Source organism: Elaeis guineensis, chromosome 2 (genome assembly GCF_000442705.2).
Source record: "Elaeis guineensis isolate ETL-2024a chromosome 2, EG11, whole genome shotgun sequence".
Classification (NCBI taxonomy): Eukaryota; Viridiplantae; Streptophyta; class Magnoliopsida; order Arecales; family Arecaceae; genus Elaeis; species Elaeis guineensis.
Window position 1 is genome coordinate 2,334,007 of NC_025994.2, and position 24,366 is coordinate 2,358,372.

Genomic DNA, 24,366 nt, shown 5'->3' on the forward strand with positions numbered 1-24,366 from the left:
TTGAGTGAGATCTAAAGAACCAGACAAGATTTTTTCATTTATTTGTTGGGGAAGAAAAAAAATGAAGGATTTGTCTCTTTTGCCTCTATGTACCTCCCGATACAAATTGGCAAGGTGTTTCACTTTTGAGGTTCTAATGGTGATGTGGTGAAGATGGATGCCCTCTTCCCCCATGATGGAATTGAGCAAAACAACAAGGAGAAAGGATGATTTTTATAGGATACAAATAAGAAGAGTAGAGAGGTTACTTGTATATTATGGAATGGGCATGGATCTAGGTGTCCCTTTTTTGTTGAATTCAGATCTTGAGGTGTATCTTATATACCACAGAAAATGGTGCATGCTCGGAACACTACCATGTTACCAATCTTAAAAATGACATAATCTGATCAGATTTGGATTACGTCAAGAGTCTGGCTTCACTACTGGATAGATTTGGAACCCAATAGATCACACATAATAAAATTTGGTCTTGGTCCAATCTATTTGGATTTATTATAAATCTAATGGGTTAATTAAATTATTAGCATATGAATTAATCCAAGTTTCCTATTTGGTTCAGTGTAAAGGTATTTACGCTAAACCCAAATTTGATGCCTTGACCTAATAAGATTAGGTTCAATCTTTGGTTTCCTATTTTGATTAACCCATCCATTTGAAAGTTTTCATCTGTATTTATCTTCCTCCATGCCATTCACCACATCAAAGAAAAATATGGCACCACATTTATTTAGGTGTTAAGAGGAGTCCTCATCCACTCCTCTTAAATTCCTTTCCATATTCCACTCGTTCCTTTGGTTTTTGCACCATTAGATGGTGTCTTAGAATATGTGGGTGCAGAAAAGAAGGAAGAGTCCTTCTCTGAGAAGAAACTCACATGCCACAAAATAAATGGGATGCCCTTTCTTATGTGCATTGAATTATGGAAGAGTCCATCTTATTTTGGACTCTTGAATTCATGCCTATTCCATTATCCCACGCACCATCAGATGGTATCTTGATTTTTGTATGAAAAGGAAGAGTCCTTTTGCTTGTAAAACTCTTCTTATTCCATGCCTTACTCCTTTGGATTCCATGCTAAAAATTTATTTTACCAGTAAGGAATAAGGGATGCCAAGAGTTGGCGCCCCTTGAGAATTTTATGGCACCCCTTCATTCCTTATATAAGGGGTGCCCCATATGGGATATAATCTCAATCCAGAGGGCTTTAGGCATGGGATAATGTGAGGAAAAAAAAATTAAAAAAGAAAAAGATAAGAAAAGAAGAGAAAAAATAAAAAAAAAATCAAGAGAGAAATGGAAAGCAATTGTTGCTTGTCCTAAGATTTAGTTTGTTCAAGTGTTGAACATCTAAATTTGGTTTGGGTAGTGAGATTTTTGTAAGGAATGGTTCCTAATGTCATCTTAGTGGAAGTTTTGAAGTCATAAAAGTAGTGGTACAATCCGTTCTTACGAAGGATAAATGGCAGCGAACTTACGAAGATGGCTGCAGCACTACGTTGAATTGAGAAGGGCCCTGATCAGTCCCCTGTGGATCACCGTTGGAGGACTTCTACTTTGGAGTCTTATGGAGATCACTCGATTACCAGATCCTCGTCTTCATGTTAGTATTTGACTTCTGATCTCTTGTTTATATACATGCTTATATTATTTAATTGTAATCATCAAGGTGTTCCTAGGATTTTATATTCTGGTAGTCCTGTTTAATTGTGAAACATATTTTCAATAGTTGAATACATATAAAATTTTTAAAATTTACATTCCACTGCATCACTGGAACCCAACAATTATCGTATAATTCATCTCTTTGACCCTAATGCTCAAGGTGACCTGAGGTTTAACTATCAACCCCAAAATAGTCAGCCATGTTGTATTTTAATCTTTTAAATCTATCACATGGATTATCCTGACCAAGATTTTACTGAATTGAAATAAACTGATGCATTAACTCTTATTTATTCAGAGAGATCAATTTCATCTTGACTCACACATCAACTTCACAAGTACTTGACTGTACTCAAAAATCTTCGATCACTGAATTAAAAATTCAGATAGTCCGATACCAAAGCATAGTAAGTTACTTGTAAGTTATTGTGGTGATCTCAGATCGGAGGAACACTTATACGCATATCCTTTGTGAGCTACTCTTGACAGCAGAGTACTCAGCAATTGGTCACATTCAATGAAATGTACTCCTATATCTCACTTGTATACCATACCAGTGTCTCCATACCTCTTGATTATGAGGATAACCAATGCATATAACATACAATGATCCACACTCAATAATCACTATCATCCTAGGAATAGCGTATCATTTGGTCATGAATCAATTTTAAGGACTAAATGATATATTCTCTTATATCGATTAGGATAGTTCTAAGGACTTCATCACAAAATTGAAGTTCATTAAGAAGATGTACACTACTTTGTGATGAAAAAAGTTAAATAATAATTTTATTAATTTATCAATTTATATATATTTATAAAATAAGCTCAACCATCAACAGGTTGATGATTGATTTTGGGACATAATTCTCAACAAATCCCACTTGACCTAAAGTCAATCAGTACAGTATCGTATATCCATCTTCAGGTAGTAATCTTCGAACTCCTTGATACTGAGGGCTTTAGTAAATGGATCGGTCAGATTCTTCTTTCCGTTAATCTTCTGAAGATTTAGGTCATCTCGATCGACGATCTTTCAGATCAGATGGTAGCGGCATAGAATATGCTTAGTGCACTGACATGACTTTGATTTCTTCATTTGAGCAACACAGTGTTGTCGCAGTACAACAAAATAGAGCCATCGAGAGAGGATGCCAATTTGAGCTTGTCGATGAACTTCTGTAACCACACAGCTTCTTTCGTAGCATCGGATGCCATGATGTATTTCACTTCGCAAGTAGAGTCAGCCACGATATGCTGCTTGAAATTTTTTCAGCAGATTGCTCCACCATTCAGGATACAGATGTAATTCGACACGCTTTTGCTATTGTTATGATCTGACTAAAAATTAGAGTCTGTAAATTCCATAAGTTTTAAGTCGGTTTCTTCATAAACAAGTTACTGATCTTTAGTATTTCTCAAATACTTAAAGATGATTTTTATAACTTTCCAGTAGTTTTTCCCTGAATCAGACTGGTATCTACTCACTACTCTTAGCGAATATGCCACACTGGTCTTGTATATGTCATAGTGTACATTATGGAATCCACTGTCGAAGTATATGAAATCCTGCTCATACGCTCTCTCTCTTGAGAAGTTATCGGACAATCCCTTTTGAGAGAGAAATTCCATAACCTATCGAAAGATAGCCCTTCTTGAAATTTTTCATGTTAAACTGTTTTAGCATGACGTCGATGTACGTGGAGTGGGACAATTCAAGCATCCTCTTTGATCTATCTCTGTAGATCTTCATTCCAAAGATGTAGGATGCTTCTCCCAAGTCCTTCATGGAGAATTGAGATGATAGTCAAATTTTTATTTTTTGTAATGTAGGAACGTTATTCTCGATTAGGAGAATATCATCCACAGATAGAATAAAAAATACTATCACAAAATTGTTAACCCATTTATATATGCAGGGTTCTTCTTCATTCCTAATGAAGCCATACGTTCTGATTACTTTATCAAAATGCATGTTCCAACTCCTACTTGCTTGCTTTAATACATAAATGGATCTCTGAAGCTTGCATATCTAGGACTTATTTGTGGATGTGAACTCTTTAAGTTGTATCATATACATCTCTTCTTCCAGCTCACCATTGAAGAAAGCTGTTTTCACATCTATTTGTCAGATTTCATAGTCTTGATGTGCAGCTATCGCAAGCATGATCCGAATGAACTTTAGCATTGCCATAGAAGAGAACATCTCGTCATAGTCAATACCATAATATTGATGATACCCCTTGATAATCAGACAGACTTTATAGGTCTCCATCTTTTCGTCTACACCTTTCTTTCTTTTGAAGATTTATTTACATCCTATGGGTTTTATCTCTTCAAGTGGATCAACTAATATCCACACATCATTGATCTTCATAGACTCCATTTCGGATTTCATAGCTTCTAGCCACTTATCAGAGTCAGATCTCTGCTTTGTATCCATGTAGGAGATCGGATCCTCGTTGTTCTCATCGAGCTCAACAGAATCCTATCTCGGATCAAAAAATCGTAGTATCTATTCGGTGGGCGTGATACTCTATCGGATCTCCTTAATGGTGCATTATTAACAGGTTCTTGATTTGATTCAATCAAATCAGATTCTGTGGGTTCACTAAATTGTGTCGGTTCTTTTACTTGTCAAACTTCATCAAGCTCAATTTTACAAGCACTAATTCCTTCATTAAGAAATTTCTTTTCTAAAAAGTATACTTTATTGCTCACGAATACTTTCTGTTCATTAGTAAGATAGAAGTAATACCCCTTGATTTCTTTAAGATACCGTATGAAGATATACTTATCAGACCTAGGTCTTAGTTTGTCTGTTTTTAAACGTCTGATATAAGTCGGACACCTCCAAATCCTAAGATATGAGAGTACTAGTTTATACCCAGTCCATATCTCATATGGTGTTTTATTCGCAGACTTACTTGAAATCCTATTAAGTACATAGCAAGCCGACTCAAGTGCATATCTCCAAAAAGAGATTGGCAGACTCGAAAACTCCATCATGGACTAAACCATGTCCAATAAGATTCGATTCCTCCTTTTTGAGATGCTATTGTGCTGTGGCATTAGAGGAGGAGTCCATTGTGAGAGAATCTCATTCTCTTTTAGATATATCAGAAATTCATCGAAAATATATTTACCTCCTCGATCAAATCGAAGAGCTTTAATGTTCTTTCCAGTTTGTTTCTCTACCTTATTATAGAATCATTTGAATATTTTAAATGATTCAGAATTATTTTTCATCAAGTAGATATATCCATATCTAAATAGGTCATCTATGAACGTAACAAAGTATTGATGCCCTTCTCTCGCATTTGTGCTCATTAGTCCCCATACATCAGTATGTATAAAATTTAAAATTTTGCTAGCTCATTCATCTTTTTCAATAAAATATGGTTTGATCATCTTTTCAAGTAAACAAGATTCACAGGTTAACAATGATTCACAATCATTGTCCTTAAGGATTTTCGCTCGGATTAACCTGTTCATCCTATTCTTGTTGATATGACCCAATCTACAGTGCCAAAGATAGCTATCCAAAATATCATCTATCCTAGGTATTTTCTTGATGTGTATATTACACTAGATCGTGGTACAATATAAATTTTAGTATTCAATTATCCGTGCATTACAGTAATATCATTCAAAATGATATCACAATTTTTTTTTTAATTGAAATTTCATAATTTTTTTGGTCAGAAGGCCTATAGAAATTATATTTAATAAGAAACTAGAACAATAATGACAATCACTAAGAACAATAATATAAGAATTGAATACAAGTTTGATGATTTTTAAAGTTAGAACTGGAACTGATCTTCCATCTCCAATATTCAGAAATCTCTCACCATCTTCAAATCTTCTACTGATCTGAAGTTCCAGCAACGAATTATAAATGTTAATAGGACTACCAATATCTAATACCCAGATCATTGTTTCACAAATTGAAAAGTTGCAAGGAGTTATCATATATTACCTTGCTTAGCAATCGATTACTTTTTCTTCTTCGGCCTACTCGGATCAAAAGAAGCAATGTATTGAGGACAGTTTCTCTTTCAATGATCCTGCTTCCTACAGTAGAAGTACTCTGTCTGACTTTGATCGGACTTGGACTTAGACTTCATGGTCTGACCCCCAGCACTTGGCACTTTTTTTTTTCTTTTCTTTCTTAAAGGCATGATGTCTACCTAAAGAAGATCATCCCATTACATTCACCATCTCCTTGTGGAGCTGGTGATCTTTCTCAATAGTCTACAACAACTCCAACAGATCGTGGTAGTTTACTACAGACTTCGTCATTTGATAATGACTAAGAAACGGTAAGTAGGACTTCAACAGAAAATTCAGAATCGCATCTTTCCCAAGCTGCTCGTGCAAGAGAAAGATAAGCTTGCTGAGGTGCTCGATCTGTTCGATCATATACAATATATGATCAGTTACCGATGCCTCTCCTCTCGTCCTGACATTAAAAATGGTACAATTGATCTTGTGTCGCTCAACATCATCGGGAGTGCCAAAAGAATCATTCAACACTTTGAGCATTTTTTCTGGCTGAGCTTCTTCGAATTTGCGATTGAACTCATCGTTCATGGCCACTCGCATGATACAACACACTGTGATGCAGTCATTAAGCCATTTCAAGTAAGTATCTCGATCTGCACCACGAGCATTGAGAGTGGGTTCCTCAAGTATCGGATCTGTTAGCACGTATAAGATCCACTCATACTCTAGAACTATCTTCAATTTTTGATAGCGGCTATCGAAATTGGATCTTCTCAATTTATCACTGTCTAACAGCGATCGGAGTGACAAGTTGGTGGCCATAACTGTAAAAGAAAAATCAAAACCTAATTAGTATATGAATCGATTAAGCCTAAAGATATAGACTTTAGTTTAAATATTCTCCCACTATTTTAGTCGAATTGATAGCCTCTACCTCCAATTTGAGGAATTATCCTAATTTTTTAGTGGGTACTAGAATCCACACAATTGCATATGAGCCCAACTTTGGCTAGCTCACCCATGTGCATCCTATGGGTAGGTTCTTAATCAATTATTTCACCAAATAAATTTTAGTAATTAATTTTATCCCAAGATCCTAACAGTAGGCTTTGACCTCCACTAAAAGGTCTAGTTAGGTCCAACCATTAATATCATCATACTCAGAAATCTAACCACAAATGTCAGATCCGATTTTGGTAGGTTATCCTGATCACCCATAAGAGAGACTCGACTGAGTCATCATATTATGAATGATAATTCTAATAGCAGATGAGCACCAGGCCTTTGGGCCATCCAATGATCATCTAACTATTAGATCCATTATTATCCAACTTAATGAGAGGCTATGATCTAGTCATCACTATAATTATTTTATTTTTAGAGACTTAATAATTTTAGAAGATTTAATTAATTGAATTGATAGATGAGAAAATACTTGATCAATTATTCTTAATCCTTCCACTGACTTCATTAAGTCAGATTAAAGAAGATTGGATTTAATTTGGTCCACCCAACTAGTCATAAATCTTCCCACTGATTTCATCAAATCATAAAGAGGACTCAAGACAAGTTGAACTAGGGGCACCTAAATTAGTCATACTGATTTTTTAGTTAGCATGGGTTGACCGCAATCATTAAGTGATCTAATCAAAACATGATTGACCATGTTAGCCAGATAAGTGAGATCAATGGAAGAGATATGCCATTAACTTATATAGACTTAATCTATACGAGTAGCTCTCAATTAATGACCATCGATCAAGACTGTTAAATTTATCTTAGACACCAACTGGTTAGTTAGTTTCAATTTGATCAACTTATAGATTTGAGTTTGACCATGGGACTACGATCAAGGTCCATCTTAGTCTAATTAAAGACATGGACTCGACCAACTACAACTATTGAGAATTGATCAAAAAAAATTAACCTAATCAGAATTAACTTTTAATTAGATTTGATCAATTACTAATATGGTCTATTATCAATGATTTCTAATCCTAAGTCTAATCCAGTTAAATGGACTTGACTCGAGCTAACCGATTAACCCATGAATTATAAAATTAATACCTTAGATATTTGATTCTTAAATCTCGATCATTTCATTCTCAATTAAGTTTTGGACTGACAAGGGTTGGAGTTCGATGTTTAAAAATAGTTTCAGATTTTATAAAATATTTTTACAAACAATCATACAATGATCAAAATCCTAATTTCAATTCTAAGATATATATTATTTTAGATCTAAAATAAAATTTTAAAATCTTTTTATTATTCATCTTCATAGAAAAGATCATGTAGCACCCCTACACGTCATAGAAAAATTCCATTGAATGAGAGGAGATAGTCATAAAATCTTACTTTCTCTTATGACCGGATGGCTATGGAGATCTATCCAATTAGATTACTACACTATTCAGATTCTAGATTAATTATTTAGACCTAATCTAAATAATTAAAATTAATTTATATTAGATTTATGTAAAAAATTTATGTCATGAGAAACCAAAGCTCTGATACCATTGTTGGAAAACAAGCAATTCAAAGCATGCATTTTTTAAAATTTTTATAGCGAAAGCAATAGATTAAACTATTTAATCTCTTACACATGCTTTAGATCATATCTAAACTATCTTTCTAAAGATCAATGATATGAAAATATTACACAAAAAAATTTGATTTAATATAAAAGACTGCATCGATCGTATCGATGCCCTAAATTAGATCTAACTGTTAGATCTGATCCGATGAGTTTAGAACTCATTATCTGATCACGGATCGATGATTACTGCTACTAATGAACATGGTAGGAGGTTTTTTTTTATGTCAAGTACACAGTGCATCCGGCCTCTACAGGTTGTCCACTCAAAGTCCCAAACAGATCATCTTTCTCGAGAGTGCTAGCTCACATCGAAGGCTCTGGATGGCTGATAGAGACTCCTTTCTTCAGATCGAATAGACACCTCCAGATCAAAAGATGGAGTTTTTCAAGGAGGAGATGGTGTGGAAGAAAAAGAACAAAACTTCTTTTGTTTTTCTTTCTCACAAAATTAGAACTAGGAAGCCCTAGAAGCCCACCCTTGATCTCACGCCCAAAGAGGAACTTTCTTCTTCGATTTCTCATGCACGGACGCCCACACCTTCTCTTTGATTTTTCATGCCCTCTTTGAGGTTCTCTCACACCAAAAATTCATCTGATGGGGCACACAAAAAATACCCCTTCTTAAGGTGGTGTCCCATCAAGATGAGGATAGAGTTTGAATGTTTTGGTTCAGGTTCAAATAGGGTTTGATCTTATCATGAATTCAAATCAGATTTGAACTCTAATTTGAGCCAAACTCAATCCACATCTTAGGGACTCAGAAAGGGGGGTGACAAACCTTAGATTGGTGCAAAAAACTCATGCAAATATCATTTGCATGTGAGAGAGAAAGCTGATCGGTGGCAAGGAAGAGTCCCACAAAATTTGGACTCTAGGTTTAAGTTTGATTTCAAATTAATTTTAATTCAAACTTAAACCAACCAAACTCTAATCCAAATAGGATCAGAAGAAGGCATCACACACCTTTTGGACATAAAATATTCCATGTGAAAACTACTTTCACATGTGGAGAAAAGCAGGGCGCAGTGAAAGGTGGTGCAAGAGGTGTTCTTGTTCCATTCGAATTCGAATTTGTATTCTTATCTAATTAGGTTCTTGATCTAATCAAATTAGGTTAGACCTAATTAGATCATTTAATCCAATTAGGTAGCAAATAGTCTCGATTAAATTCTAATCAAATTAAAAATTAATTGAGTTCGAATCAGAAATTGAACACCTTTAGCGATTAGGTCATCTCATAACCAATCGGGTCAAACCAAATTGAATCCAATTTAATTAGATTTAATTCAAACTTTAATACTCAATCAAATTAAGTTAATTAACAATCTAATCACTAATCAATCCTCCTATAATTCATTAATAATTAGTGAATTAATTTATTACAACTTTTGCACGAGATTAATCATCAATCGAATTGATAATTAAATCTTAGAATGATTTTCAATCGTTGATCAGCCACATGATCAGTTAGAAACTTCTTTTGAGTGTGACTTTATAGATTCAAATCTAAGCTGATAGTATAAAAATAATCTTCTTATACCAATCAAAGTGACTATTAGCAATGGTACCCAACATCTGGATAGGTTAAAAGACTGTAAAGCATCATTCATGAACCTATTGGCATATGATTACCGTATAATTCATTTCTTTAACCCTAATACTCAAGATGACTTGAGGTTTAACTGTCGACCCTAAAATAGTCAGCCACATTATGTTTCAATCTTTCAAATCCATCACATAAATTATCCTGTCCAAGATTTTACTGAATTGAAACATACTGATGCATTAACTCCTACTTATTCGGAGGGATCAATTTCATCTTACACACCAACTTTATAAATACTTGACTGTATCCATAAACCTTCCGTCACTAAATTAAAAATTTAGATAGTCTGACAACAAAGTACAGTAAGTTGCTTGCAAGTCACCATGGTGATCTCAAGTCGGAGGGACACTTATACGCATATCATTCGCGAGCTATTCTTGACAGCAGAGTGTTCAGCAATTGGTCACATTCAATGAGATATACTTCTATATCTCATTTGTATGTCATACCAGTGTCTCCACACCTCTTGATTATGATGACAACCAACGCATATGATACACAACGACCTATACTTGATAATCGCTATCATCCTAATAATAGCATATCATTTGATCGTGAACCAATTTTAAGGACTAAATGATATATCCTCCTATATTGATTAAGATAATCCTAAGAACTTCATTATAATATTGGAGTTCATTAAGAAGATGTATACTACTTTGTAATAAAAAAATCAAATAATAATTTTATTAATTTATCAATTCATATATATTTACAAAATAAGCTTAACCATCAATGGGCTGATGATTGGCTTTGGGACATAATTCTCAATGATTATTCTCATTTAGAAATAAGACACCTTCGAGGGTCTTTCTATGACTATTCTCATTCAGAAATGAGGTGATATTCTTATGGCTATTCTCATTCAAAAATGAGGTACCTTTGAGGGTCTTCTCATGACTATTCTTATTCAGAAATGAGATGCCCTTCTCGTGGCTATTCTTATTCAAAAATGAGGTATCTTCGAAGGTCTTCCTATGGCTAATCTCATTTAGAAATGAGGCACCCTTCTCGTAGCTATTCTTATTTAGAAATGAGGTGCCCTTCTCATGGTTATTCTCATTCAAAAATGAGGCACCTTCGATGATCTTCTCATGGCTATGCTGTTTTGGAAATGAGGTGCCCTTCTTATGACATGCTCATTCAAAAATGAGCTACCTTTCTCATGGCTATTTTTGGTTGAAAATGAGGCACCTTCAAGAATCTTTCCATGGCTATTCTCATTCAGAAATGAGATGTCCTTCTCATAACTATTTTCATTTAGAATTGAGGCACCTTCAAGGGTCTTCCCTTGGCTATTCTCATTAAAAAATGAGGCACTTTTCATGGCTATTCTTGTTTAGAAATGAGGTACCTTTGAGGATCTTCCTATGGTTATTCTCGTTCGGAAACAGGGTATTCTTCTCATGGCTATTCTCATTCAAAAATGAGACACCCTTCTCGTGGCTATTCTCATTCAGAAATGATGTACTTTCGAGGATCTATCCATGGCTATTTTCATTCACAAATGAGGTACCCTTCTCATGGCTATTCTCGTTTGAAAATGAGGCACATTCGAGGGTCTTTCCGTGGCAATTCTTGTTCAGAAATGAGATGTCCTTCTCATGGCTATTCTTATTTGGAAATAAGATGCCTTCAAGGATCTTTTACTTCTTGGTCAGTGAGGTCTTTGGCCTGGATGGTTGGAGTGCTTAAGGGCTCCACTCGACTTGCCCGTGGGCAAGGAGTGCCTTTTGGCCGATATCATTATGGATCTGCACACAAAGAATGAAAGAACTTACTGGATTGGCTCTGACTAGACCCTCTAATTCCTAAGTCAGATTGAAATTTGAAATAATAATAATAAAATAATAGATGCTTAGAGTTGTGCTACTCTATTTTAGTTAGTTTGCCTCTAATCGGCTTTCTTAGGTTGGCATTCTTAAGTCAATCTTTTCATCTCGGCCTCCAGGAGCTTAACTTCAATAGGTTGACCTTTTGACTTTTAGGAACTCACTTTTATGGGATCAACCTTTGGAGGTTGATTTTTGAGAGATCGGCTTCAGGAGCTTGGCTTTAGTTTTGATCTTTGCTTTGGTTCGGTCTTAATCTTTGCTTCGGCTTGATCTTCATCTTTGCCTCAGCTCAATTTTGATTTTTATCTCAGCTCAATTTTGATCTTTGCCTTAGCTCCATCTTGGATATGATAGCTTGGCCTCGATTTTGATCTTTGCCTGGGCCTGATCTTAATCTTTGCCTCGGCTCGATCTTGAGCTTTGCCTCAGCTCAGTCTTGTGCTTTACCTTGGCTCAATTTTCATATTTGCCTCGACTCAATATTGATATTTACCTCGGCTCGGGTGCTCAAAGACCTATGGACCTGCAAGAAGGAAAGAAAATAGAATGATGGATGAGGACTTGAGAGTCTCTGGCCATGAAAGCTTTGAGTTGTGGGAGTCTTTCCCTCTTAGAGCCTGTTCTATTGGAATATCCTTAATTCTGTTCAGATAGATGATGAAGTATGGATCCATGATGATTTAGGGGATGGAATTCAAAGAATTTTTGTAATCTTTTTTCTTGTTTGAATTTTAATCTATCATGATCTCCTTCCTTTCTTGCATCTCACCAAGAGTTTAAGTTTTGAAATATAGATGAAGAAGTATGAATCTGTCATGATTCAAAAATCAAAAAAATTTGATAATCTCCTTTATTTGGATGCTGATATCTCCTTCTTTATTTGGATCCCACCAAAAATTTAAATTTTGAAATATTGATGAGAAAGTATAGATCTATCATGATTTGAATATTAAAAAATTTTCATAATCTTATTCCTTATTTGGATACTGCGATCTCCTTCTTTATTTGGATGCTACGATTTTTTTCTTATTTGGATGCTGTGATCCTTTTTTTTTATTTGGATGTTGCGATCTCTTTATTTGGATCTCATCAAAAATTTAAATTTTGAGATACAGATGAGGAAGTATGAATCTGTCATGATTTAGAAATCTCCTTTATTTGGATTCTGGTATGCTCTGATCTTCTTCCTTGTTTGGATCATATGCCCCCCCCCCCAGTTTTGAGCCCAACTAGGATAGTCTGGAGGTTGTTAATCAATCTACTTGACTTGTGATGGTAAAAAATAGAGCACAGATCTTCCTAAGAGGGTTGTGAATTCTATTCTAATAGGCGTTTGGGATGATCTGAAGATGGTTAGATTCGATCGACGTGGACTGATCTGAAGATGGTCAAATCTGATCGACATCAATCGATCTAGAGATGGTCAGATCTGATCAACATCTAGCTGATCTGGAGATGATCGAATTCATTTGACGCTTTATCAATTTGGAGGCAGTCCAATTTGATCAGTGTCAGTCGATCTACAAATGGTTAGTCTAGATCTAGTGGCGTCTAACTGGTCTGGAGGTAGATCTAATCGATATTTGATCGATTTGGAGATGATTAAATCTAATTGATGCTTTGTTGATTTGAAGGCGGTCCAACCTGCTCAACGTCGATCGATCTACAGATGGTCGGCTTAGATCTGATCAGTGTCTAGCTGATCTAGAGATAGATCTGATCAATCTCAACCGAATTATAGACGATCAAATTTGATTGATGTTTGGATCAATCTGATCACTACAACAAAACTGGTTATTAGCGATGAAATTTTTCACCACTAATAATCGATTTTCATCGCTAATACATATTAGCGATAAAATTTTGGTCACTAATATTTCATCACAAATAATCTCATTGTTGATAATATTTTATGATAAAAAAAAATTATCGCTAATAAAAGATATTTATGATAAATATTTTTCATCATTAAAAAAAGATGAAAAAAATTTTAATCTAAAAAAAGATATTTATGATGAAAGAAACCGTCGGTGATAAATAAAAAATTAATAACGATAAAAATATTTTTATCGCTATTATTTGTAAAAATTTTAGCGATGAAAAATTTACGTCATAAAAAATATTTTTTATAATAAAAATAATTCATCACTATTAATTTAATAAAAAATTAATAAAATTAAATAATATTAGTGATGAGAAATTTCATTGCAAATAAGATAATTTTTGATAAAAATTTACGTCGCTAAAAATTATTTATGATGAATAATTTTTCATCATTGTTAATTATATATTTATTGATAAATTAAATTATGTTAGTAAAATATTTTTAATGATGAATATTTTATTGAAAATAATTTTGTCACTAATAATTTAGTCATATTTTTTTAAAAAATTATGAATATATATTTTAAATTTATATGTATAATATTTTTTATAAATTAAAAAAATAAAAATAAAAATTTTACATAATAAATTGATAAATAAATTTTATTATTTTATTATATTAAATTAAAATTATAAGATATTTAAAATAAAAAAAAATACATCAATAAGACATCAAATATCGACACCTAGAGAACGAGTTGGGGATGGGGAGTGCTTGATGGAGCTCGGATCGATGGTGGAGCTCAGATTGGCCTGCTACTGCCTCATCAGCTGTATCGTCTGCTCCATCTGTGCCATCCATTCCATCATCTAGATCTGAAAGTGCTGATAGTCGTCGATGCGTGCAGCCAACTCCTGAGCTCGCTGTCGATCCTCGACAACCTATCTCTGCACCTCCGTCAGTCAAGCCTCGCACACAGAATGGATGTCTATCCTAGATGAGTGTGAGGATGAGGGAGCAGTGATCCCATAACCTAAATCCCTAACATAATAGGATCTCACATCGAGCATCCGATCACAGATCTCATCATCTATAGGTGCGATCGAGCACTCAGGGATAGGCTGGGATCTCGTGTCTGTCATACGATCTTAAAAATTAAAATTATAATTATTTTAATTTTATAATAAAAATCAGATTGCGAATGAAAAATAATTGAAAAAACTTACAAAGTGCTCCTAGCTCCCCGTCGTCAACTCTCCCGACTGTCGCTGATGGGTCCGCTGGTCAATATCGATCCTACCAGGAAGTCGCTACTCTTGGCATCTCTCTCCAATTTGAGAATTAACTAAAAAAAATTTAAATAACTAGAGAATTATATGCTAATTAGAAATTAAAAATTACCTATCATGTGCTCCATGTGATGAGCAAATGATTTCAAACCCCCACAATGCGGCACAGTCTGTCTCGCCTGGATCATCGTATTTTGGACACATCGTCTCTATAAAATTACCAGTAAAATTAGTAAATAAAAAATTTAATTTAAGAATAAATGATTAAGTCATTAAACTCTAAAAAAAAGTTTAGATGTGTAACCTAATATATCGGATCTTCGCAATGCCGGCATATGGTAGTCCAATCGTCCATGGTGATGCTATTATAGGGTTGCTGCCGTACTGCCTCCTCCCCATGATCCTACACCACCCAATACCAATACTGATGCATGTCATGGTGATAGTCCTTGAAATGCAACGATAATTGAGTGTCGATGGCTCGCCTCACATGATCCTCCTCAAAATCAGCGATGTCAAATATATCCTGTCAATAACAAATATTAGAAGAATACTATACAAATTAAATATTCATAATATAATTTATTTTACTTGTAAGTGGGTGTAGAAAATATCTCTCTGAGTCGGTAGAATGTGATGCCAAACGAAGAACATCATGGGAGTATAACTGTGGCATATGATGCCCAACTTAGTCTGCCATGGCTCACACCATCTCCTAATGGGTTTGGTGTAGCCGACCGGTATCTTGATCTGGAGATGCTATCCCGGGTGCTCGCATCTCCAATGCTCCAGAGCGAGGTTCTTCGATGGACCTCGCCTTCACCTCACCATCGATAAGAACTCACCTAAAATAATAATAAATAAATCATTAGTATGATCCAAAAAAAAGAATCAAATTTTATTATATATAAAGTATAATAATTAATACCATTGGGATCTGCCTCACTGGGACCCGCCACATTGGGATTCGGCTTATTGGGACCTGTCGGTGCAGGACCCTCTGACAGTAAACATGGTGCGGCAACGGAGATCGATGGAGGTGCCTCAACCTCCGAGGTATCTGCAGCTAGCTGTGAATGTGAACGTCGTCATCTGTCTCCTGGTGCCATATCTACAGAAATTGAGATATAAATAAATATAATATTAAATAATAATAATAGAAATCAAATAATATTCTAATGAATACAATTATATCGCATGCCATTATTGGAAGATAAAATTGAATGAAGAATATAGATCTACTCATCAATATTCGTATCTTTCTCGATGTGTGGATCCTCGTCTGAATCACAGTAATCGATATATGTGTTGTCTTCTATCTCATCATCATTTATGAACGGATCGTCGCCCTCCGACTCATCAAGATTAAATACAAAATCAGCTTCAACTTCGTTGGATGGGAGATCAGCCCTATTCAAAGGTGCCATTACAAGTTCTTCATCAACCACAAGCTCGACTAATGTTTGTTTTTCTTATTGAAAAGCTTTCTCTTCATGTAAATCTAAATTTTTATCCATCTCTAATCAAGTTGGTATGTCATATACACCTCTAGGTATTATTTTTTGTACAACATGTCAATTACCTCGATACTTTAGATCTTTCAAATATATTACTTGTTTCGCTTGAGTTGCTAATATATACGGCTCATTTTGGTACCATATTCGTGCAAGATTTACACTGATAAATTATGAATCAATATGAATACTGATCTTTTTATTACTAATATCCCACCATTCACACTGAAATAAAAATACAGAATTACTGGACCATACTTCAGTTCTATGATATCTACTAGTACACCATAATAATCAATCTCTTCTTCTCCTTCATATCCTGTTATAGCAATTTCACTATTCTAGATCCATCATTGCATCTCAAGCTCTCTTATGTGAAATCTCATTCCTTCAATAATATAGGATGTATAGTGATTAATCCTTCAATCGGGATCACATGTTAAATCATGCAACTCATCGGTCGTACCCACTTCTTTATTGAAATACTTATGTTTCATCTACATCATAAGATAAAAAATTATATTAATTCAAATAATATTATTTATAAGTAAATAAATAATGTATTACTAATATAACTTACAAAATCATCAAACTATTTTGCAAATTCCCTCCTATGTCGATCATCGGCATCTATATTATTTTTTCTACATAGTATACTCTTGTGCTTACTGCAAGAAGTTATGATTTTTAATTTTATATCGATATAAAAAATTTACTTAATCATTCAATAGTATGGTAAGATGATACTTACTCAATAAAATCTTTAATTTTTTCATAATTATTTAGAATGTAAAAGTATACTTTGGATAGCTCATTCACATCCATAAATTCATATCTCTTTGCACCAGTAGGTCGAACCATTTGTTTAAATATAAACAACGTCAGTTCATTGTCACTCCATTCAAATCTACATTACGATCTGCATGATTGAATCTTATTTCAATATCATCAAGATACATCGATCAGAATGTGACACACTCGGTAGCTACATATGCTTCCGCTATAGACCCTTCAGGCCTTGCTTTATTGCGCACATACTTTTTTAAGGTGCATAAGAATCTATAAACAAAAATAAATTTAAATTTTAAAATATATTTATATCTTATAATTGATATGACAAAGCACGATAATTTTTTTACCTTTCAATAGGATACATCCCTCGATAATATACCAGTCCAACCAAAAGAGCTTCCTTTGGAAGATGAACAGTCAAATACACCATAACATCAAAAAATGATGGTGGAAAAATTTTTTCTAACTTACAAAGAATGAGTACAATATCCTTCTCTGATCTTTCAAGTAAGTTAATTTTTAATTTTTGACAACACAGTTCTTGGAAGAACACTCCCAGCTCAATCAATGCAGTTGGACCATCACCATCCAAATAGCCACGCATGACCACAGGAAGCAAATATTGCATCATCACATGGGAGTCATGACTTTCATACCGGAGATATTATCGTCGTTGTTTCTAACATACTACGATACATTTGAAGCATATGCATTAGAAAACTTTACCATCTTTGAACCATCCACAGAAATTCTTCTTTTTCCTCCAAATAGTGAATAACATGCGGGTGGCATAAAAAATCTCTCACCTCAACGAACTAAATGCAACTCCGATCAAATTTTTATTTTCTGCAAATCAAGGCAAGCTTTTGTACCATATTTTATTTTTTCTAAAATATTCAATACAGTATCGATGATATTGTCACAAATATTCTTTTTAATGTGTATTACATCCAGATTATGATGAAGTAGTAGCTACTTCGAATATGGTAGTTCGAAAAAGATGCTTCGCTTCGTCCAATTCAGCTCAGCTCAGTACGCTTCCGCTTGCGAGTATCTGATATTTTTTAAAATTGGACATTCTAATGACTTCAAATTGTTCTAAAATTTTTGCTCCACTTAACTCCTTAGATGGTGGACGCCGATCGGACTAACTATCAAAATATTGATTATAACGGATCCTCCAAGAATGATTAGCAGAAAGAAACCACCGATGACTCATGAAACATATTTTTCATCTGTACTTTAAATGTAAGGAGGATGCATCCCTATTGCATATTGGACATGCAAGATATCCTTTGGTGCTCCATCTAGATAAATTTTTATATGTCAAAAATTATTTATGGTCCATAGAATAAAGCATGCAACTTAAAATTACTTCGACTCACAGAATCATATGTCTGTATCCCATTTTTCCATAATTTCTTTGGATCATCAATTAAAGGTCATAGATATACATCAATTTCATTACCTGGTGCTTTCAGATCCAAATCAACAGTGACATAAAAATAAATGATTCTTTCATGCACTTTTAAAGTGACACATTATCTACAACTAGCATCACAGACCACATGCTATAAGAGGTACTCAGATTATCAAAAGGATTAAATCCATCTGTCGCTAGACCAAGCCGGATATTATGTGGGTCACTCGTAAAGTACGGATGCTTTGCATCAAAGTCTTTCCACACTAAAGAGTCGGTCGGATGGCTAAGTATGTTCTCCTCCAGAACCCGCTGCTCATAATGCCATCTTATTTCTTCAGCTGTCTTTGTAGACATATACAACCTTTGAAGTCTTGGAATCAATGAAAAATATCTCAAAATCTTTTGAGGTATCTTCTTTGCTTTCTTAATATCAGTTTTGTATCTAGGCTCACTGCATTTCAGACATTCAGTTGCTTATTCATTATCCTTATAAAATAATATACAATCATTTTTGCAGGCATGTATATGAGTATAGCCAAGTTTCATTTTCTGCATGTATATTTTTGCTTTAGAATATGATTTTGGAAGTCTCTCTCCATCGGGCAAAGCTGCTTTAATCAATGTTAAAATTTGATCAAATGACTTCTGACTCCATCGATTTACGATTTTAATATGAAGTAATTTTATCAAAAACTCTAACTTGAAAAATTTTATACAATTTGGATAGAATGGCTCTCGTGAATCCCTTACAAGCTTTGCAAACTGTTTAAAAGTTTCTTCTACCTCAAGTCGGATATTATGTTCATGATCAGAATTGCTTTCAGATACAGCAATATTCATACATACATTTGAACAAGCATCTTGATGTAAATCATCTAACAATTCTCCAATACCACTATGTTTGACAGGTCCAACAGCATCACTATCATCTTCAGTATCATCATCGTCGTGCACCACTTCATTCGGATCACTCTCCCCATACCATATCCAATAAGTATACTTCTCATCTATATGATATTGTAGCAGATGCTCCTCAACAAGTATTATGTGACGATATACAATATTGACACATCTCTTACATAGATACTTTATCCGACTAGTATTGTTAGCCTTATGCCGTGCAAAGTCAATGAAATCTTGAATTTTTTTCGATATTCAGGCAAAAAAATATCTCTAGCATTCATCTAACTTTTGTTGATATTCATCTAACAACAAACACGAAATCATTAACAATCAAAAAAAGGTTCAGTGATATTCTGGATCCCGATCCAAATTTTGGACTGAATCGCATTCCAAATTCCAACCAAAATCCCTACCCGGATCTAGATCCGGATCACTTGATACAAATAACACATATTAAAAAATACATGCAGACTAAACATTAACACAGAAAATATGTTACATCAACTTAATGAAGTAAAAATATATGATTCTATCCTTTTCAAATCATTACTAACAGGTGTGGCCCTATCCCTTTCAGAAAAATAATAATCTCATTATTGTTATTAGTGGATATTTCATCTTATTTGCGTAAAAATTTCGACAGTATCTCCCTATAGTTCTCCAAGTATACGATGTGGATATGGTGCCTACGCACCCTATCCACCATATATTCGGAGAACAATGGATAGATAATTACTGAAATACTACATAATGAAATGAAATATCAACTATTAACAATAATAATATTATTACTTTTTCAAAAAGTCTGAATATGAGATATCCAAATTTCGATCTCGATGAAGATTGAAATTTGAACGAAAATCTACAGCTCAATGTAATTTAAGTACCACCTTTGAACGTGCATTCGAAGATGAATTTCTAATTTATCAAAAAGGAATAACTTTGTATTGAAATTTCTTCATCAAAAATTTCAATAAAATTTTCTCTAAAATAAAAATATTTTTTTATTTATAATTTCAGCAGTATACAAAACAACACATAAAATAATTTAATTATAACAAGTAACAGTAATGTGCATTGTGTTAGTGAAAAAATAATTAGTCAAATAATAAATAATTTCAGCAGTAATACTAAAAAATAATATGCAATAATTATAAAAATTTTAGTCCGATCCGACCAGTCTCAACCCGAAACCGACCTGACCCGACCCCGACCCGTCCCAAACCCGACCAATCCCGGCCCCACCCGACCTGCCGGACCGCCCCGACCCCATCCCTAAACCCATCCGCGAAGGCCCCAGCCCGACCCAGAACTGACCCGACCCGAACCCACCCCGGCCGACCCAGAACTGACCTGACCCGGCCCAAACCCGACCCGACCTGGCCCCAACCCGACCTGCCCCATCCCGTCCTCGTCCCCAGACCCTTCCCTGAAGGCCTCGGTCCGACCTAGAACCGACCTGGCCTGGCCCGAACCCTACCAGACCCAACCTGCCCCATCCCAACCCGACTCGCCCCAGCCTGGCTCGGATGAAACTTACCCGACCCGCCCTAGCCCGACCCGACCCGGCACGACCCGCACCAACCCGACCTGGTCCAGCCCGACCCGAAAATGACCATGCCCGGCCCGACCCCATCACGGACCCAGCCCGACCCAGTCACAACCCGGCCCAGCCTAGCCCGACCCGAAAATAACCAGGACCGGCCCGACCTGGCCCCGCAAGCCCCCATCTTCGGCCCGCCGGCATCGGACCGCCGTCCTCGTCCCCGGCCCCGGCCCGTCGGACCTCCGACCCACCCTCTCTGTCCTCGACCCCGGCCCATCGGACTCGACCTGCAGGCCCTGCAGCCCAAGCTAGCAGGCCTGCGGCCCAAGCCAGCAAGCCTCGCGGCCCCCGCCCGAGGCCCCGCTGCTCCGGCCCACCATCCCATCCCCGACCCCGGCCCGCTAGACCCGTCCCAGGCCCCAAGCCATCAGACCCGACCCGCAGGCCCCACGATCACCGTCATCGTTCGCTCCATCGTCACCATCGCCATCCACAAAGCCGTCGCCAGCACCGCCGTCGAGGTGAGTTTTATTACTTTTTTTGGGGGGGGTTCGGGCCGGGTTGGGGACGGTGATGGGCCCAGCCCGCCGTCCTCAACCCAGGCATGCCATCCTTGGCCCCGGCCTACTGGTCCCGTCCCCGACCCGAACCTTCCCCAAAAAAAAGTAATAAAACTCACCTCGATGGCAGTGCTGGCAACGGGTTTGCAAACGACGACGACGACAGCAGAGCGAATGGCGATGGTAGTTGGACAGGGGGAGAGACATGGGACACCGGGGGGGAACGCAAGAGAATGCCAAGTGAGTGTGGGGGGGGGCAACGAGTAAGAAAATGAGTTTCAGATGGGACATGACGGAACGCGGGGTATTAGCGATGAAAATTTTCATCGCTAATAATTAATTTTCATCGTCAGTAATTTAAACAAAAAAATAAATTTACAATGAAAATCAAATTTTTTGTCGCTAATAAGCTTATTAGCGACGAATAAAATTTTCATCGCTAATAGTTCTCATCAAAAAAAAATTCTTCACTGAAAAAAATTTTTTCTCAAAAAATATTATTTACAACGAAAATATAGGATTTCATTGCTAAGAGTCCCTGCCAAAAATTTTCCAATAAAAAAGTTTTATTTACGATGATTATTTTCATCGCTAATTATGTTATTAGCGATGAAAATTTCCTTCCGTCGCTAATAATTACTAAAAAAGAATTTCTCATTTATAACTTTTTTATAAGTAATTATATGATGCTCGCATGATAAAATTTTTTCAGATCCAACTGATAAGATAGACGGCGGGACTATATTGATTCACTAAAAGCGAGTTCAAGGATTTGACTGCAAATTTTTTAACTCAAGGCTTCATGCAAAAAATGATGATATTTGAGAGGTCAAAAAAGTACCTTGCTTCTTTCTTCTCTGATATTGTTGTTTAGGAAGTATGTGACCAAGTTCATTCGGCTCTCTTTCATGGCCCACACGGTTGGGACCATATCTATCTTTAAATTTTCATAGAATGTTAATACTTCCTAGCCTATTTTTCAGATATCACATATTTTGTCCTACTTATTTATATTTTATAGAACTCGTATTATGTTTAGGTTTAATGAGAACTACATAAAAAATGAGCTAAATTTGGGCCTGATCCTGTCTAAGAGACTCAATGGAGCCATCGGCAAATAGAACCAGATCTCTTTAGCACCAGAGCCCAGATATGGGATGCAAAATTTTTTCTTGATCTACTGCCATGTCACCCTTTAAATTTTTTTTCCTTTTGTTTATTAACTAAAATGGATGGAAGACCAACCAAAATTTGGTAGAAGCATGATTCAAACTAGGGATGTCAATGCATCAAATTGTGTTTGGTTTACATGCAGGTTGAAGTAGGTTCGACCCATACCCCACATATACTTTTTCTTCATCTATAACAGCTCATCAACCTTTCTAAATTTGTATTCATTACTTATGTGTATAACTAAGAAATAAAACAAAATGAGATTTTCAAAGATCACAAGCAACAAAATCAAGATTTTTCTTTAAATATGTCATTATAAATACAATAAATATAAAATTTAGTATATATAATAATTATAAACTAACTAATGATAAAACTAGATAAAATACAGTCACATATTCTAAAATATCTTAGCCCACTCTATCCATCATTCTTGTAAACTTTTAATTTTAATATTTACTATTTTTTATAAATTATTTATAACTTTTTTTGCAATAAAAATTTTTATTATTTTTTTTCAAATTACATCTAGCATTTTAAGTATGATTCTAATAATTTTCTTATATTACTACATATTCATCTTAATATTTTACATACTTTTATTTTATATATATTATTTTTTAAAACTATCTTATATTTTTTATAAATATAAAAAAATTACTATAATATATATCCTTCAATAATTTTTTTTTTAATTTTTAAAATTTTTAAAGCATTAGTGATGAAATTTTCTATCGTTAAAAATTATTTCAACGATAAAAATTTTTTTTACCATCACTAATAGTTTAATTTTTAAAATTTAAATTTTTTTATTTTTCAAATATTCATGACAAAAGATATACGTCATAAATAAGTAACAATTTTATGATGGCAATTTGATTTATCATCGTAAATAGTAGATTATTTATGATGAATAAGTTCTATCATAATTTATCTTTTATTTTTAAATTTTTAAAATATATTTATTTATGATAGAATATATGTTTCTGTCATAAATAAGTAATATTAGTGACGAAATATATTTCATCATAAATATTTTATAATTTTTAATTTTTTCTAATTATTTGTGAAAAAATTACTTATTGATGATAAAAATTTTTCTAAGTCACAAATACCTTACTTTTTGAATTTTTATTTTTTTTTTATTTCTCAGGTATTAGCGATGAAAAATTTTATTATAAATGGTTAATAATTTATGATGAAAAAAAAACTTTCCATCGTAAATATTTTAATTATCTACGATGTTACTTTTTTCATCATAAATAATCTATATGTTTTAAATTTTTAAATTATCTAACTTTTTAAAGTATTAACAATGAAAATTTTTATCGTTATTAATCGTTATTTGCAACACAACATGTATTTTTATCGTAAATAATTAAATTATTTATGACTGAGACTTTCTTCATAAATAATCAAAAATATTTAATTTTTTATTTTTCTTCAAATATTAGTGACGAAAATTTTTAGTCGTAAATAAGAATAATTGGTGACGGAATTGAACTTTTCATCATAAAAAATTTAACTATTATCAATGAAAGATTATTGTCGCTAATATTTAGATATTTATAATTTTAAAAAAAATTATTTACAATAAAAATATTCATCAAAAATAAGTTTTTTAT

The 24,366-nt window shown here is 34.6% G+C and overlaps 1 protein-coding gene across 2 annotated transcripts in view; it reads right to left on the minus strand.

Annotated features, from left to right (window-relative positions):
* LOC105033201 (uncharacterized) overlaps nucleotides 1-15,919 on the minus strand; it is a 34,506-nt gene extending 18,587 nt beyond the window's left edge. Inside the window, exons 1-5 of one of the 2 annotated variants that reach the window (XM_073251289.1) lie at nucleotides 15,759-15,919; nucleotides 15,422-15,675; nucleotides 15,135-15,356; nucleotides 14,943-15,039; nucleotides 14,768-14,837 (exon numbers count right to left, since the gene is read on the minus strand). The gene's annotated coding sequence lies outside the window, so the exon portion shown is untranslated. Of the gene's footprint in view, nucleotides 1-14,767; nucleotides 14,838-14,942; nucleotides 15,040-15,134; nucleotides 15,676-15,758 lie in introns of both variants that reach the window. The other variant, XM_010907887.4, reaches the window with a different exon arrangement.
* Nucleotides 15,920-24,366: the final 8,447 nt, after the last annotated feature.